The sequence below is a fragment of the Dasypus novemcinctus genome, chromosome 2, assembly GCF_030445035.2.
Source record: "Dasypus novemcinctus isolate mDasNov1 chromosome 2, mDasNov1.1.hap2, whole genome shotgun sequence".
NCBI lineage: Eukaryota > Metazoa > Chordata > Mammalia > Cingulata > Dasypodidae > Dasypus > Dasypus novemcinctus.
In genome coordinates this window covers 128,673,892-128,686,034 of record NC_080674.1, presented here as the reverse complement: position 1 = coordinate 128,686,034, position 12,143 = coordinate 128,673,892, and the positions used below count along the sequence as shown (strand labels likewise).

Here is a 12,143-nt window from a genome sequence, read left to right as displayed (position 1 = left end):
AACAAACAATTTGGTCATTGTGATCACTTCACCTTTGTGTTAGTCATTACGCTGGTTTCTCGTTATAGAAATATATCTCAAATTTGCTCAGTCAAAAGAGGAATTTATAGGCCCGAGGAACCAATAGGAAAAGGGCAGAGGTAGGACTTGCCTCAAGAGCAGGTAGAACCAGAAAATCAAATACCACCAAGACCACATTCTCACTGCCTTTCCTTTTTCTTTCTTTGAGTGTCAATCACATTCTCTTGGTCTAAATTCTCCGTAAGGATGAAATCTTTGCTGTCTGAAGATATAAGTATACTTCTACTTGGCTTGTTTACTAGAAAGAAAATAACATTAAGCTGTAGCCACAGTTTGAAAAATTTAGGGCAGGGCATTTATTTGATGGACTCAGTCTGGGTCATCTGCCATTGTGATTACTATTAATATGACTGGTCCAGATTGAATAAAAAACGCTCTTCCTTATTTGATTACCATAGTCATGGAGGCAGGGCCAAATGAGAGAACCACTGTTGCCATTCATATCACATGACTGGATCTTGGCTTGCTTTTGTATGGGTGTAAGAGATGGTGGGTCAAAGGAAAGTGATTCCCAAGAAAGGGGGTGAGTAGATAGAGAGCTAGCAAGCCACCCTATTTATGTCCAGCATAGAGATGATTAATTTCAATGTCTACATAACTCAACCCATGACTTTTGCTACCAAGCTGCTCACTCACCTGATTTCTGTTAAGGGCACTGCCATGTCCCTCATCTGTAAGGACTGACTTTCCCCTAAAAGGAAGTAAGCTCCTTCCTCTTCCTTTCAAACCTAAACCCCCATCACTCACATAGCATTTTGCCTCTCTGGTTTATATATATATATTTCTGTATTATTCTTACTGAAATTTTCTTCTTTCATTTAAAAAAAATTGTTATTCCTGGAAATATTTAATTATATATACCATTTTTATAATATTTTTCCTACTAATTTTGGGTAATTACCAATTTTTTTAAGTATAAGCTTTAATTTCCTCTCCCAACATTCTCATTTGGTGTTCTCACTATTGCTTTTAATTCAGGTTATAGAGAAAGTCACATGTGCTGGAGTAAGGGGTAGGAGAGTAAACAGTTATTACAGCCATACCGGAGCTTTCTGAGCCTAAACCCAAGAGCATAAGAAATTGGGTTAAGTTTGCTTTGCAGATCAGAGATTTCATGGGATGAGTCAGAGGGATGGGGTGAAAAACGCACATGGTGCAGCTTCTTCGTTATTAGGCAAACTCTTCTCTAGAAAATGTCCTAAGTCAAGCTTCCTTCCTAGGTCCTGGCTGACCAGAGATCCTTCTAGTTCACAGGGAGTCACCCTTTATTCTTCCAGAATTTGAGAAGGCTTATCAGGAGCTAGGCACACATAAGCCTTATTCAACCCCTATTTTCTCAGGGGAATACTTCTGAGTAATAGGAAGACTTGCATATTCTCTTTTCTCTCATGTATAGGGTTTCACAGTTTAGCTACAGGAGATCCTCTGGGATTCCTTCTCTCTCAATGATGTGGCAACAAGAAGACAATGTGAGTGCTTTGGCCTCAAACACAGGTCTTACTTGAATTTTCTAGAAAATCTTGAATTTGCCCCATCAGAATATTTTGGATTTTTACAAAATCAATGCTTCCATCCTGGTTCCACTAAAATAATTTCAGTTAGTTGATATCCATAAATACTGCTCATTTCACTGAAGTTAGGGTACCAGTGACTCACAAAAAAAGTTCATAGTGTCATACATTTATCATCATCTTATACCTAATCTAAAGATTAAGTCAAACACCCCTGCAATACAAAATGCCTGGTTTCTTCCATCACCAATTCACATAAACCAAGAAGGGCCAATTTTTTCAGGACCTAGTTAAGGAGATGTGTGTTAGGTTTCATAAGACAGCTCAGATAAGTAATGATACATATTAAACAGTTAATGAAACCATACCAAGTTCTAGAATAGGGCTTTATACACACATTTCCTCATTTCATTCTCACAACCATGAAGTAGGAGTTCCTGTTTTCTTAGATGTATAGATGACTAAGAAGCTCAGAGAGTTTAAAGTCATAGCCCAAGTTAAAACAACTCCAAAGGAAATCCAAGACAATCAACCAAATAGCTTAGAATTAATATGAATTCAGTAAACTGAGTACAAGATACAAATAACTTTCCTAAGCTAGTAATAATTAGTTAAGAACTATACTTTTAAAAACATTCAATTTACAATCTGTTTAAGAATAATCTTCATATAGGGCTCATATGAAGAAAATTCCAAATATTTATTAAATAAATGGAGATGCAAACTCTGTTATTCTACGGGAAGAATGAACATTGTAAGTAAACATTGATTTAAATAACATTACTCTTCAATACTGTCAAGAAATGAGAGACTTGCACTTTAATAAAATATTTGTTCGAGTATAAATTGGTGTCAGTTTTCAGGAAAATAATTTGGCAATACATATCAAAAGACTTAAAGAATTCTTATTGGGTAATATACTTTGAGGACTCTAAAGAAAATAATCAAACATACAAAGATTTATGAAGCATTATTAAATCAGTTCATAACTGGAATAAACCATCTAAAGTGTTAATTTTTTAATCCCACTGTAGGAAGAATTATTTGGCATTGGCTAATATTTAAGTTGATGGTATGAGAAAATGCTCTGAAATAATATAAAGATAGTAACATTGTCCTAAATGTTGAATGTGTTTGCATAGAAGAGAGACTCCAAGACGATACACAAAAGTTTAATAGTGATTAACTCTAGAGTCTCAAAAAAATGGAAGATTTTATTTTATCTTTTATATTTTTCCTCTATGTTCTGAATTTTCTCCAGTGATAGCATGCATTTTTTCTAATGGAAATGTTCACTTTAGCAGTCATTAATGATCACAGCTTGAGATTCATTATCAAAACCAGTGATTTTTTTTCTTAAAGAACAGAGGAAGTATATTCTGTAGTGGCATATATGCTTTTCCATTTGACAGAACCAATTGTTTCTTTCTTAATGTAATTCATTAAATTAAATAATACTTAACATGCAACTTGATAACTGACCTTCTTTTTTCCTTTTAGTAACTTGAGATTGATTTGGAACCTCATGAAAGACATTCAAGGTGCTGTGCCCTTTCACTAGAAAAGCCAAAACGTTGTTTTTGGAACTGTTTTTGTTATGTGCCTGTGTATTTTTTTTTTCTCCCACTATTGTGAAGTATAATTTTAACCTTACATAAATGATCCATTGATTTGAAATATCATGGGAAATCTTTGGCCTAGAACATTTTCAAAGAGATTAGTTACCAGAAAGTGAGAAATCTAAGGATACTTGGCAGGTGATTACATGCTTTAAATCTCTACACAAGTGAAAAGCATTCCTATTTTTCTTTTTTTTTTTCAGTTTTCAATTGGTTTTCTCGGTTTCCTGTAAACTAAATTTCAAGCACTGTCGCTAATATTCAAGGCTTTTATCTGGCCTCAGTTCCCAACTCCAGTTCCATAACCTACCATTTTTCACACATCCTTTTCTTCAGCTTAACCTCCAACAGAGAATTTCCCTCAGACCTCTCATTTCTCCAGAATAAAGAGATTACTGAGCACACAGGGAAATATCTCTCCATCTCTTAGGTGTTTTTTCATTGTGATAGGCTGACATATACACATGCCCTCTTACTGGACTTGCAGTGGATAGTTAATGTTTCTTGGCCATCTAGCACCCAGTCCAGCCACTTTTTAAGATAACTTAGCAGCCTGGAGTTCATGGTTCTGTCCTGGTAAGAAATCGGCATGGAAGATCGCAATAACGGTTGAAACTTGGCGCTGGGTCTGGCAACTCCCAGGATATGAAGCTCCAGCCCTGAAGGTAGGACCATTTCCGCTGAGGAACTGGATATCCTCACCCAGCCAGGCCTTGAGTCCCACTCTTCTCAGGCCTCTGCGTCCTCTCCATTTGCAGAACTGGCTGGTTCTGAGAAAGACAAAGGGGTGGGGAAATGAAGAGACTAGTTAACTTGTGAGACCTTCATTGTCTTGCCTCCTTTGAAGAGGATGGTGGATGCTTGTTACTGCTTCCTGACAGATGAGAATTACCTACCTCAGACTAAGAAAATCACCAAGCACATGCCAGTGAATCAGCAAGATCTAGATCCAGATAGTACAGCAGATGTGGAAAATGCTACAGATCCTGAAGAGGAAATTATTAAAGAATGTGAAGAAAGATGGAAAGACATGGAAGAATGTCAGAATAAATGATCACTTGGAACTGAGGCACTCACTGAATCAAAGGCTCAGCTATTATTAATCACGCAGTTGAAATGTTTGGCCATGGAACTCAGCCAATGACAGAGAGAAAATCCTGAAACAATTCAAGATTTTCTGGTAACATTAGTAAAAGAAGTGTTTCAAAAATTGACCATGACCTTGAAATGGTACTATCTGCTATTCAAAGAACGGAAAATTAAAGGAAGCCTTGGAAAGGGAGCAACAGTGGTTGGATAAACAAAACCAGATCCTGGAATCTCTTAATGTACTACACAGTGAACTAATAAATCAGGTCGAACCATTTTCTAAATCAAGAATTTTTAATGAATTGCAACAAAAATGCTTAATATAAGATAATAGAAGGAGAAACTCTTGATTACCTTGGGTGAATTTCTAGAGGACCATTTTCCTCTGCCTGATTTAAGTACTAAAAAGCCATCTGAGGCAAAGTAGTTAGGGAATAAAGAGATGGATCTGGAACCTGGCAGAAAAATTGCTAACTTTGAACACGTGACCTTCAGTATTCCCAAGATCGTTGCTGGAAGACCCTTGTGAGAACTCCCATTAGGAGCAAGATTTCTTCTGGAAGCCAAGAGAAGCCCCAGATACTCTCCAGGGGCCTTATCATGGGGCTTTCTGGGGGATTGATGGGAGGGGAATCAATCAAAAGAGCAAACAACTGGGACTCCTCCCCCAAAATTAGCAAAGGGGCGGAATAACAAATGGTTTAAAAAACAAGTGGGAAATCAAACTGTCCATTTTCACTTTTTCTCCCCTGTTCTTGCCTTCCTCCCCCCTGCTTGGAACAACATGCAACTAAAACATGGGCATTTGTAATCTGTAATGAGGAATTGTAGTCTGTAAATCAGCCTTCTTCATCGCTTTTCAACCCTTTCCTCTCTACCTGGTACCCATGATCTGTTGTTTTCTTCCATTTCTCTTCTCTCCCTTCCTTAATAAATTACTGGCTTAACTAACCTGGCTTGCTCTTGAAATTCATTTCTTGTAGGTTAGCCAAGAACCTAGAGAAAATCCAGCAACATATCTATTATTCATTTTTAAATTGCCATTTCCCATTCAGCCAGTAACCGTATGAACAAGAATGCATGTAAAAAAAGTATTCTAAACCACTAAAAAATATTTGATGCATCTTATCTTACTCAATATTCTTTGGAAAATTCTTTTCAATTAATGATATTTGTAATGTAATATTTTCATTTAAACTTTATGGCCTTTAAAATCAATTTTGTGTTCCATTTGTTACTTATTAGCTCCTTCATATTTAGGAATTTTAATGGAAAATCCATTTAACTTGATTTTAAGATTGCAATGGTAGCTGATATAGAAGTCACATAATTTTAAATATTTAGCAATCTGTTTAATTTATATTGCCTTAGTTGTGGATTTGTTAAAAATTGAAAGATCAAAAACTAATGAATAAAGTTAGTATAATATATCTTAATATATTATATATCAAGTATTATATATTAAAACACTTTTAATTCTTAATTTTGATAATTATTACTAATGAAGTTCATCATTTTTTGCTACTTTTCTGAATTTTTGGTAAATAAAATTCTCTCATCTAAACGTTTCTACCTTTTTGGTGATGTGGCACAATATTTTTATAAAGAGAATAGACTTTTTCACAAGTAGGTAAATTAAGATATAACAGGACTCATTCAGGATTGCAAACAAGCTAAACTAGAGAATTCTAAACCCATTTAGTTTCTGAGAGGACTTCGTGTGTACTTTTATCCTGGAAAAAAATTTCTACTGTATATCATTCAAGTTTTTTGCTTACCTTAAATATTTCATCTTTTTAAAAGTAAGCAGATAAATTCCAAATATATCATGCCTTTAATAGAAAATACAAATTCTGCTACATTTTAGAGAATGTACTCTTTTAAGGAAAGATAACATAGAAAGAACCTGCCAAGGAATAAGAAACTTTAATCCTTGTTATTGGAAAGGTGAGACATGGTTCTGGCAGGGTAGGCCTGACAGTTCTTTAGAGCAGGTAATACTTTTGTCCCCGGAATTCCTCTGCATTGCAAATTACGGAAAGGAATGGATAAAGGCAATGAACAACTTGGTGATTTATCTGTCAAGTGTTCATTTCATGTTTCACTGGTAAATTTACTGGTTACCATCTTTTTACTATACTCTCTTACATAAGGCTCTAAAAAGAATTATGATTATAGCATCCTACTTTAATTAACTAACTCAGGATTCTTACATAGGAAGATTACTTTCCCACTTTTGAGCTCAGTCATAAACAAAGCAAATTATGCTTGACTTAGACTTGATTTGTAGTCCTTCTAAGTCCCCAAAGCCTTTTGTTGTTTTGAGGGTGTTGGAGGAAATGTTTCAAGTGCTGAGAACCTATATGAATGTTAAATTTTCACTGATTTAAGAAAATACTGAAATCTATTAAGACTTACAATTTATGTTTATACAATTGACTCAAATATAATGCTAAATATCTAAAAGAATACCATATTTTAGCTTTCCCACACCAGATTGTTATATTAGCCAAACTTAAAAACAAAAATTTGTTTTAGTTACCACAAAATATATTTAACTTTGTTGTTAGTTAATGTGCACATCTAGATTGATTTGGGAGAAATTAAATCTCTGCTTAACTCAGTTGCACAAGACCTGTTTTATTTAGTTGCATATCTCTATTAACATTTTTTATGTTCCTTGGTTCACTGTGTGGTTTATTTATTTTACTTTTTGTTTTTTTCTTTTTACCAAGAATTATGTTTTTCAATTCTATGCAACTCATACCAAATGTAGTTCCGTGAAAATTCTTAAATGATTATTAATAACCTCATCAGTAATAGTAGAATAGTAAGTTAAACCAGCTTTTATCTTTTTCTATCTGCTAGTCAAGACATTAAAAATATGTAATCATTATCCCAGCAGTGACTATTTTTTCTAAAAGTCTGTAGTGTACTTTAGTATGTTACCAGTTGCCAAATGCAGCATTTCAAATTCTTTGATTATTGTTGCATTTTATGACTTGTTGACTCAGAAATGACATCAGTTGCTAAAGTCAAACATTGCATACTTTCTAATTATTTCTTATATTTTCCTTAGTTTGCTTAGCCTTATTTGGGTTGAATTTCCTTTTCTTCATAATTTTCAATTAAATAAGTACTACATGAATGCATTCTTTTTAGAAAATTTTTGACATTACGGATAAATCTATAATCTTCTTTTATCATATTTCAAGTCTAGGTTCCATCAACCATGGGGTAACAACTGTTTAATACTTGTTTTTTTTTCATGTTATATGTGCTCATTCTGCCCTACCATTTGATTATAGCCGGAATGTAGTATCATCCTAATGAATCTAGTTTTATAATAATCACAGAACTAACTAACATCATGGTAAATTGTTACATATTTGTTTTAAATTGCCAAATAAAATTTCTACATTTATAAAGTTTACCTTAGGTGTTAATCCAAGTCTTTATATAATTAGCTAGTTGGACTGGATTTATTTGTGGAAAGATTAATTTTTAAATTGTCCCTTAACTTTTCTGAGTAATAAAAAGATTTTTTCAAACCAAAATATTAAATTAAATTAAATTAAATTAAAATAAAAGACATTAGCAACCAAATTTCTTCTTGGGAAAAATCTCTCTCTCCACATGGAGTTGATTCTGGAAGAATTGTTAAGCATGTAGGGCACCATGATTAACAATTCTTCCAGAATCAGTTGAATGGTACTTTCTTTCTAAAATTTTAATCATAAGTAAAACAACTAAAAGATTAATAATGATTGGAAATGACTGACAGCCAGATGAGTTTCTCAAGAATTAATACCAACTGTTTACTGAGTATTTGTTAATCCTATAAGCAAATGTGACAGGATTAGGTGTTAGTATTTATTTTGTTGTTTTCTATGTACTTTCTTCCCTCTCCTTTTTTAAATTGTGTTAGTCAGGGTTTTCCAGAGAATCAGAGCTGTTCCTGATTGAACTGACAGCAACAATCAGGCCATTGCTTTCTTGCCCAACTGGACACCGTAACAGTCAAGTTGATACACGAAATTAACTATCAGACTCACTTATACTCAATAAGTCATTTCCCTACTCCCAGTTCATATCCCGTCAAGAGGAAAGATTTATAAAACTTCAGTCCTAAAGTGCCAGGCAAGTTTTATGAGCATACTTGCAGGCTGTTTTTAATGTCTTCTAAAGAACAAATAAAACGGGAACTGGTAGAGAGAGAGAGAGAAAAACTAGAGTGGGAAATTAAACTGGAGAGGAAGAGTAAAATGATAATTTTCAGAGATTCAGGGACTAGAGCAAAAGATTCTCTGATTTTTCAGTTATGGGTTACTGTCATTCAATAGTTTTGGACTTGTATAGGCCTTCCTGAAGAAAGAGGAGGAAACTTGAATACTCTTTGCAAGACAGAAGGCATGAAAGAAGACCTTGCCCTTGGCAAATAATATATTTCTAATGTCTAGTATTTCTCCATTAAGTACAATATTGTCTATTAGCCTAAGACACCTGTTTACATGTGGAGAAAAAGTATCCCTTTATTCCTAGACATTTAATTGCTTTGCTTAGAAATGAATAGATTTTAATGTGTTAGTTTTTTTACTAGAATGAAAAAAGTTATTTTTTATTGGCTTTACTGGAATGATATATTTAATAAAATTCATGTCCTATAATTTAACTAGCTATGGTACTGCTAGATGATTCTAAAAATACATAAACCTGGTTTTGCTGTATTATTTGGCATTTTCATATCTACATTTATGAATGACTAGGCTTTCCCGGCCCACCCCCGTCCTTATTAGGTTTTAGTATCAGGATTATCTTATCTTTAGAAAAATATGACAGTATGATGTAGTTGTTAACAACATAAGCTAGTCTCTTTCACATCCTAGTTTCACTTATACTGTGTGACCTTATACAAGTCACCTGACCTACAAAGATTGTGGTGACAGAAGAGAATGCAAATGCTATAAACCTTCATAGGGTAAAAGTGACATAACTAAGAAATGTTGAGAAGGGAAGGAGAAGAAAAGGTAAGTTTGCTATTCAATTTAAAAATATGGTATAATTTAAAGCTGATAAACATATTCATTTCCCTATTCTTATATGTATCAATATAAAGATAAATCCTAAGAAAGATAATACCACCAAGTAAAATTCAGTAGTGGAGGAAAAGAAGGTGAGAAGAAGAAAAATATACTAACTGAAGAGTGACTCATAGTAGGAAATAAATAAATAATGTCTAAAGCAAGGGTCCACAAATATGGGTCATGGACAAATCTAGTCTGCCACCTGTTTTCGTAGATGAAATTTTCAGAACACAGCCATGCCCATTTGTTTATGTATTATTTATGGCTGCTTTTGTGTTACAATGCTAGAGCTGAGTGGTTGCCATAGAGACTTCATGGCCCACAAAGCCTACACTATTTACTGTCTTCCCCTAGAATATTTAGTATTTTACAGAAAAAGTTTGCTGACTCCTGCTCTAAATCAATAGTGTAAGTATAGTATATAAAATCACAATGATAAAGATGGCCTCTATTTAAAAACTAAAAATATCATAAAAGAATCACTTACATACTCATGCCAAGTTACCTAAATTAAATGATAATGTGTCTGACCAGAAAACAAGTCAGAAAACAATGAGCTATTTTCACAGTGATGGAAGAAAATAATTATTGACCAAGATTAGTTTCCAGTTACACAGTGGTTTAGCACTTGAGAATAACGGTAAAATAAATACATTGTTCTAAGAAAGAAAAACTGAGAGGGTTTACCACTTAGCATAGCTCTTCACTAGACTATCTTGAAAAAATGTTTCCTTAAGAAAGTAGGAAAATGATACCAGAGAAAATGTTGGAGACAAAAGAAAAAATGATGAACTAGTAAACTAGTGAGTATCTGCGCACATATTAACTGCATAGAACAATAATGATAATGTCCAATTTCATGATAAAATGAAAGGAAGAACTAAAATATTTGACACAAATACATGAAGAGCAGAAGGAGTGACTGAGCATTTGTAGGTCCATGGATTGTTTGGTAGGAGGGCTGAATGATTGAGATTACCTTTAGATTTTAAGAAAATATGAATGTTAAAATTTAAAGGGTAATTACCAAAAGAAATTCCAACAGAGTAGAGAGGGGCAATTTGAAAGACAACCAAAAAAAGATAGAAAAAGAGAAAAGAAATAGCCTGGAAATCACATTGTATCAGAAATCTATGGGATATGGCTAAAGGCAGTCAAGGAAAAATGTATATCATTTCTTAGGCAACAGTTAATTAAATTTGAAAAAAAAGTATAAAATACAAATATATAAAACAAGACAAAAGAATGAAATAACATAAATTTGCAGATGTAATTAAGAGAATCACGAAACTACTTTTGTCTATAAATAAAATATATAATATGGGTACTTTTCAAGAAAAAAATTTAGTTCAGATGAAAATCTAAATACAAAAAATAGAAAAGTTGTCAAAATGTACCAGGCACAATGGTTTTTACAGAACCATTTCACTAAACCCTTAAGGAACAAAAAAGGAAACTCTTACAACCATCTTCATAGATGCTTAAAAGGCATTAGATAAAATTGAACATTCATTCTTGGTTTTAAGAATACGCCTCAACAGGAAGCAGCTGTGGCTCAATCAGCCCCGTGTACCATATGGGAGGCCCTGGGTTCATGTCCTAGGGCCTCCTCGTGAGGGCAAAGCTGGCCCGTGTGCTTCGGAGAGCTGATGGCACATGAACTGTGGAGGAGAGCTGGTGCAGCGAGATGATGCAACAAAGGGAGACAAGCAGATGCAGAAAAAAAAAAAAAGTGCAGCAAATGGACACAGAGAAGAGACAGCAAAAGAAAAGGAACAAGCTGCATGGGGGGGCGGGGAATAAATAAATAAAAATAAATCTTTAAAAAAAAATAAGCCTCAACACAAGGAATAGATTTTAATATCATGAAATGTATCTAAATCTAAAAGTGAACTTCATGCTTAATGGGAAACATTATAATATAATAAATACAATATATGTAAGTTTATGTACATGCCATTATATAATTAAACATTATATAATCTATAGATCAATAATAATAAATATAATATTTATAATATATTATAAGATTGTAATATAAACTTATATTTGTCAGGTGGTGAATGTCAGAGAAGACAAATAAATCCAGGAAGGGGACTAATCAGTTGAAGTTTTTTAAGGGAGATCGAAGAACTTCTCCATAATAATAATACATTTAAGCAGAGACTTGCAAGATTTAGGGAGGGAGACTTTGCAGATATCAAAGTAGAGAACATAAATTTAATCTTCTAAGGAAGTAAATTCTAACCATTAATAATGCAAGTATAGTGCTTAAAAATCTTTTAAATTTGAGATGTTCATCACAGGTGGTGCTTGTAATAGAAAAAAATCCGAACTGATTTTATCCATTTCAGAACTGAGTTTAACTGGTTATTCCTGGCAAAGGTGAAGGCTGTTAATTTATGATCAGTATGGAGAGATCTAAGCTAAACATTGAATATTCATACCATGTTTAGTTTAGAAATAAACACAAATAATCCTCTTCCTTTCATTGACCCGCTAAGATTTGGCTGCCTTTACTGAAAAACATCCTTTTAATTTTATCCTGAAAACAACATGGAGAATGACTTTCTTTCAAAACAAGTTTTCCCTTGAAGAGAAACACATGTTCAAAGCACAAACATTCCAGTGTCCAGCTTAAAGCTACTTAATATTTGCATGATGATGTCATACTTAGGTTACTGAACATGTTTCTTCCTGTACATAAAATTTCTTCTAAAATTCTATAATTCAGGCCCATTCATGGAAGTAAACTCATC

The 12,143-nt window shown here is 33.6% G+C and overlaps 1 pseudogene; it reads left to right on the top strand.

The window, feature by feature from the left end:
* Positions 1-4,133: 4,133 nt before the first annotated feature.
* Positions 4,134-4,727, top strand: LOC101430373 (centromere protein K pseudogene; annotated as a pseudogene).
* Positions 4,728-12,143: the final 7,416 nt, after the last annotated feature.